Below are 7,032 nucleotides of genomic sequence, written 5' to 3' on the forward strand. Positions count from 1 at the left end.
GGGTATAGAAGCAGATGCTGGGACTCATGGCCAAACTTTGGGCAGAGTGCAGGGAATCTTATGAAAGAAGGGGGAGATGAAAGACCTGAAGGGGACAGGAGCTCCACAAGGAGAGCAACAGAACCAAAGAAATCTAGGCCCAGTGGTCTTTTCTGAGACTGATACTCCAACCAAGGACCAAGCATGGAGATAACCTAGAACCCCTGCACAGATGTAGTCCATGGCAGCTCAGTCATCAAGTGTGTTTGCTAGTAAGGGGAACAGGGACTGCCTCTGACATGAACTCAGTGGCTGGCTCTTTGATCACCTCCACCTGAGGGGGGAACAATCTTACCAGACCACAGAGGAAGACAATGCAGCCAGTCCTGATGAGACCTGATAGGCTAAGGTCAGATGGAAGGGGAGGAGGTCCTCCTCTATCAGTGGACTTGGTGAGGGGCATGAGAGGAAAAGAGGGAGCGAGGGGTTGGGAGGGGATGAGGGAGGGGGCTACAGCTGGGATACAAAGTGAATAAATCGTAATAAAAATTTTAAAAATAAAAAATAAAAAAAGTTATTCTTTCACCTCAGTATTAGGTTGAACAAAGCCAGTTTCCATCCCTTACATATAATGTTTACTTCCTCAGTCTCATTAATTATTCATACAACTGTACTTATCTCCATTTAACTAGCTTTGCAACAAACTATATGAACCTATTTGTAAAGTTTTGTTTTCCAAGTTGGAGCAGCTTTTACAAAAATTCCTATTTAATGTTTAAAATTTAATTGCAATTTTATCCATATAGTATATTTTAAATTTATGTATACATATTAACTACTAGGTGCCAACACTGTAGCGACTACACAAGCACATTGTATGACTATTTCTTTAAATATCCTCCTTTATAAGACAACTTAAAGTCTCAGAGAAATTGAGAAAAGAGTAGATCAGGACTGAAATAAAAAATTCAAGAGATCTGCCCAGGTTCCTGTGATCCCAAAGCCTACATTCTTTTCACCTCCCCAGACAGCACCATTAGAACCTGAGAGGAAAAGAAAGTGTGTATTATATAAATTGCCCTCCAAAGCCATAGCGATTGTTTCCACAAACCCTCATGGTTACAGATACCCAAACAATTTGATAAAATGACATTGTGCTTACATACAATCCTCACCCAACCTCCTGCATCCTTTAAATGCTCTATGTTACTTATAATAAAGCAAACATAATGTACATAGTTGTTATACTATTATTGCTTTGGATTTAACTAGAAAAAAATATCTGTGCTTTTGTAGTACAAGTTGATTTTTTTGGCATTTTCAATCTACAGTTGGTTGAATACATCAGACACCAAAAGCTGACTAGATCATGCATAGGAAATATGTATAAAACATGTTCTTGTAAACAGGCATTAATTTTGGATGTTTGAGATACATAATGAGGAATGTAGACATCTTGTTTCCGACTTCATAAAAATACAGGTGTTTTATTCATGTCAGAAACAAAGAATATGCCCAAAGAATTGATCACTCTGCTTTGGGGGTTCCTATTTTTAAGGTATTCCTCTAAGGTGTCCCTTTTAATTTTCCACCTTCACCACAGAGACATTCCTTATCATTTGCAAACTAATTATATTGACATAAATCACATCATGTTGAGGTGTTTTTTTTATTATTATTTTTATTGGTTCTATTGGTTTTTAGCGGTTCTTTTGGTTCTCTGTGAATTTCACATCATGCACTCCAATCCCATTCATCTCCTCCTCCCCTCCTACCCACCCTCCACTCTTGCAAACACACACTCACACAGAGTATAACCATTTGTCCACACTTGCAAATGGTCATTGCTGTGACTCCTTGGTCTGGTAAAAGGCCTCTGGCTTCTGATATTCTGTCAGTAATGGAACCTCTGTGACTCCTCTGTATACCCTGTTGTTGCCCTGTGCCATTGAAATCCTGTAGTTTGGAATCTGTAGTACCATTTTCTGCCTGAACTCCAGAAGTTTATCAATGGGATAGATGTTGGCATAGGCCAATTCAAAGCCCTGGATCTGGGCGTGAGAGGAAATCTGAGCTAGTGAGCCAGACAGCTCTCCTGCTCTCATGCCCCTGAGTCCAAATCACCAGGAACCCACGAAACCAGGGTCAGCTCTCCCACCTGCAGTAGATGGTGAGGGACCAGAGAGGAGAGGAGAGCCACCACCCAGCAGACAAGAAGCACCCTCACCCCTGCCACTTTCTGCACTCACCTGCAACCCTACAATCAGGGCCAGCTCTACTGTGATGCTCAGACAGCATGCAAGGTCAACTCTCCCGGGGAAGCTCCCCCACACTCACACACTGGCCAGATCACCAGCCACTTCAGTCCAGGTCAGCTCTACTGTGCTCCCTGGTGAAGTGCAGAGCCTGCTCTCCTGCTTTTATGACTCCAAGAAGAGGTCTAATGCCTGCTGCAGGTGGTGAAGAGAGAGAGGGGGGAAGAGGATATTTCTATCTCATCCAAGCCACTGTACAGGAGACAACCTAGTATTTTTGAGGCTGGTCATCCGAGACTCCAGAAATATGCGTGGCCCACTCTCCCGAATATGCAGCTGGCTAGGGGAGGGGTCAGCTCTCCTAATCTCAGGCTCCCAGGATCAGCTCTTCTAAGGTGCCCAGGGAAGGTGTGGAGCCAGTTCTGCACAGCCCTTAGACATCAGCATGTTCCCCTGTTGGGTGATCTTTCTGTGCACTCTGTGAAGATTGTCTTTGTATTATTCAAATGCTGATTTCTGTCCTGACAGAGATCTGATTATAACCCGAACTTTGGCATTGTAATTTTTATGAAGAATCTTCTCACTCAGTATTTTGTAAACATTGTTCTCCACCACCTTTTGATTGGTTAAACAAAGGGCTGAATGAGCAACAGCTGAGAGGGAGGCAGGGCTTTCGGGCAGAGATAGGAACTCTGGGAAGGAATGGGTCTAGAGACTAAGATGGACAGGTAACAGGCCACTTGGTAGGACATAGGCCAGGCCAGTATAATCCGGTTAAAATAGCTGAGAATCTGCCCAGTGCAGTGCCATAAGTTTATGATAAATCTAAAAACTCTACGTGTCTTTATTCAAGAGCAGACAGTCTCAAGGAAAATCCATTTTATTCCCCAGCGGCAGGCCAGACCACAGACGTCCAAGTCGCCTGTGGTGATAACAGACCCTGGCAGGGCCAAGGACTTAGACATGGCTTCTGGTGGCATCACAGTCCAGGACCCCACCATAGTCCCAGGTGGCATTACCTGCTGCTCACATCAGGCTGCTCCTCACTACCCTCTAATCTACACTTCAGCCTCTCTTCATATCCTTCCATTTCTTTTTCTTCCATTTCTCCACCACTTACTTGCTCCTTTTAGTGGCACCCGGAGTCTCGGAGTGTCTGGGCCTGTCTTAGGAGTGGTCTCAGGAGTGCTATGCCCCAGTCATGCATTATGGCACTGAGCAGGGGTCATCTGAGGAATGGTTCCCCCCCACACGCATGTGTACCCCGAGACCCGTGCAGTCCCAGACTGGTGTCATTTAAGCTAAAGCTAGTTTGGTTCTCGCCAGGTCCACCCTAGTGGGGCCCTGTCAGGGTCATCTGTCTCGGGTTCACTCGTACCCGGGGCCAGGCTCCCAAGTGGATTCTTCTAGTATCTAGCTTGCTCTCCATCCTGGAAACCCATCCGGCCCTGTGCATGGTGGGACTGGTGATTGGCTCAGGATTGCTTTGAATTTTCAGGGAATGTTAGGCCACTAATCCTTCAGCTGTTCATAGGCCGGAATGCTGAGCATAAACATAGCCTCTCTTCTCTGCTGGCGCACAGGTGACACAGCAGGTGACACAGGTGACACAGGTGACACCGCAGCCACACCTGCAATGCCTCTAGGTACAGATCATAAGTTTTAACTCCTCTTTAAGCTCACTGGAGACGAAGAGTAGTTGGTTCCTGTTTTCTGTATAATAAACCCTTAAACTTGAATTCTTCCTTAGTAAATATTATTACTGTGATGAGTAACTATAATTCTTAAATGCTTCTTCATTTTTTGAAAATGTGTTTGCTTTTATGGGTAGGTGGGAAAAAGGCAAAGTGTCCATCTACATCCTTCCAAAGATGTTGATCATTATGTGGGCACCGTACATCAAGACAATGAAGGCGGGAGATGATCCCTTTACGGCATCTATACATCATGACTCCTAAATCTTTAAGCTGAGGAATAAGATGCTGAACTTTTTATTTTCTTCAAAACACATCAAAACTAATTATTTTCAGGGAAAATATGAGAAAAAAGTAAACAGCAAAAGAATTTGAAGGATTTTTTTTTTTTTTAGTATTTTGTGCATAGTACATTTATATTCTAAAATTTAGGAAATGTATTGGATAGTGTAGAAAGACATAAAGTGAACCCCTAAGGTCTATGAGAACACAATGTGTATTTTCATACAGATAGCTGATCAAAGATTTTCCTGGGGGCTGAAGTGATCTCTCAGCAGTTGAATGTTTGCTGTTCTCACCAAGAACACAGGTTCAGTTTCATTACTCATATTAATTACAACCACCTGTAACTCCAGCACAAGGGATTTTCTCCTCTAACCTCCTCCAGGGACACACACACACACACACACACACCCCTTTTATCTTATTCATTAATTCATTTATTTATTTATTCTTGGTTTTTAAAGACATGACTTCTTTGTGTAGCTTTAGTTGCCCTAGAACTAGCTCTGCAGACCAGGCTGGCCTCAAATTCACAGAGATCCACCTGTCTCTGCCTCCCAGGTGCTGGGAATAAAGGTGTGTGCCACACTGCGAGCTATACACCCTCTTTAAGATAAATATTTTAAAAGGAATTCTTCCTTCTTTGAAATACAGAATGAATTCTGAATCATCAGCATCATTAGAAATCCTGTAATAATGACAGAAATCTGATTATACGATAATGACAGACCAAAAAGATCAAAGGAGTTATTAAAATTGAGTTACATTATGAAAGGAAGTATAAGAAATATAAAATGAGAAAAATTAAGTGTAAAATCATCAAAGCCATAATAAACTGCTTAAAAGAATAAATTCTGTTAAGTGTCAGGATATCCATTAGTAAGAGCTCATGAGTCTCAAGGGTATTACTGCTGTCAAAAACTGTCATAAGCATGACAAATGTTGGCTAGTTTAATTTGTGGAACATCCTATCAGATGCGCTCTTTTATCCTAGGGTAAATGTTAAAACAGAAGCAACTAAGGTAAAAGAGCTTAGTTTGCAGGTCATTCTCAAGAATTATAGCACATTTTGAATTCTAAAAAATGGTAGACTGGTCCCAAGTCTTTGAATTTTGATTAGTAGAACAAATGGTCTATTAGCAAAAGATTATTTAATCAAGAAATGAACTGTTGGATCTACCTAATCTTCAGAACTAACCATTCTTACAGGCTGAGAGAAATGAATTTTAATTACAGCCTTCTCTCGTGCCCCAGTCTCAGGTATGATTGAAAGAGTGTGCCTGTGGGTGGATTTTACAAGACAGTCTTCTATCAGATATGTATGCTGGCTCAGATCGGAATGTTCTGGTAAGAGTCTCTGTTGGAATGTACCTGGATTCATATGCTCCAGCTGCATTATTCTTGCTTTGAACCATTCCACTCTCCTCCTCTTTCACAGGCTTCTAATAGCTGGACACTTTCTGCCTCTACAAGCAGACAGTAAATCTCTCAAAGAGCAAGGACTCTTTGCTTCTCCTTTAAAATATATTATCTATTTATTCCTTAAAAATTTCATACATGTGTATAATGTGTTTTGAATAGACTAACCTGCACTCAAACTTCCCAGATCCCTCTCCCTGCAATCCTCTCCAAATTCCTGAGCCTAATCAGTGCTGCCCATGTTTGTATGGATATAGGGCTATTATCCAGAACGTGGTCACCATACTAGGTGCCTGAGCCCTAAAGAAAACTGATTCTGGGAGATGGTTCCATGGTTAAAGTGCTTTCAAGCATGAGGACTGGAGTTAGGGTCACCACAACAAAGATGAATGATGGGTATGCTTCCTGGCTCTCTTGTAATAACAGGAAGCAGAAATAGCTGATTCTCAGAGCAAACTGGTTAGAGAAACCAGCTACATGAGTGGGCTCTGTGTTTGTATGCAAGACCCTGCCTCAGTGATAAAGTGGAAGAGAATCAAGGATGACCCTTAATACCAATCTTTGGTCTCGACATTTATACACACACAAATACATGTACATTACCACACACATATGCAAACACACACACACACAAACATACACACACACAAGTGACATGCATTAAAAAAAGGAAAAATAAGAATGCTTATTCTCTCCTGCCAGTTATCAACTATCAATATGTCCTCATCGAGGGGGTGGGGCTCTTCCCCTTTTATCACTATATCACCAAGCATCCAAATCTGCAATGTTTCCCGCAGGCAGCAGCCAGTGGAGGGTGGCTCCTGGAAAGTGTTCACCTGGGCCCCACAGCAGTGAAAAGAGTCACTGAGTTAAAGATCAGCCTCCAGGAGCAATGCTGAATGCTATGAGGGAAACCAAATAAAACTCCCAAACACCTTGCTACCTCGGAAAGTGAGAGTTATCTGAGCATGAGAGAAAGCACGCACAGGGAAAGTAGGCAAAAGTTCGCAAGTGTCAAAGGGAATCCTGACTTTTCCACAGGGCAAAAAATCCTTTAAAATTAGTCTCTAGTTTCATGCAATTCCTATCACCATCTCATCACAAAAGTGTTTAATTATGAAAGTTATTGTAATTTTTTTCCAAAAAAGTGAGTATAAAATGGAAAACTGTGATAACATGCCTGATTCAAAAAGCATGAACGTTTTAAACAGTTCCAGAGATCAAAGTCATGTTGCATGCCTTCAGGTGAAGCAAAACAGCATAGGTTCAGTTTTGAAGAGACAATACAAAGTTTATAAACATAAAAATTTCTATGGCAACATCTTCAAAATTTGTTACTGTGTGATAGTAATTTAAATCTTTAGTCTTTCTTCTCTTATACTACAAAGCTCTGTGTAAATGTT

At 41.8% G+C, this 7,032-nt stretch overlaps 1 pseudogene; it reads right to left on the reverse strand.

Moving 5' to 3' along the window:
- Positions 1–3,734: 3,734 nt before the first annotated feature.
- LOC132652642 (small nucleolar RNA SNORA17) lies at positions 3,735–3,887 on the reverse strand (annotated as a pseudogene).
- Positions 3,888–7,032: the final 3,145 nt, after the last annotated feature.

The sequence above is a fragment of the Meriones unguiculatus genome, chromosome 2, assembly GCF_030254825.1.
Source record: "Meriones unguiculatus strain TT.TT164.6M chromosome 2, Bangor_MerUng_6.1, whole genome shotgun sequence".
Taxonomy (NCBI): domain Eukaryota; kingdom Metazoa; phylum Chordata; class Mammalia; order Rodentia; family Muridae; genus Meriones; species Meriones unguiculatus.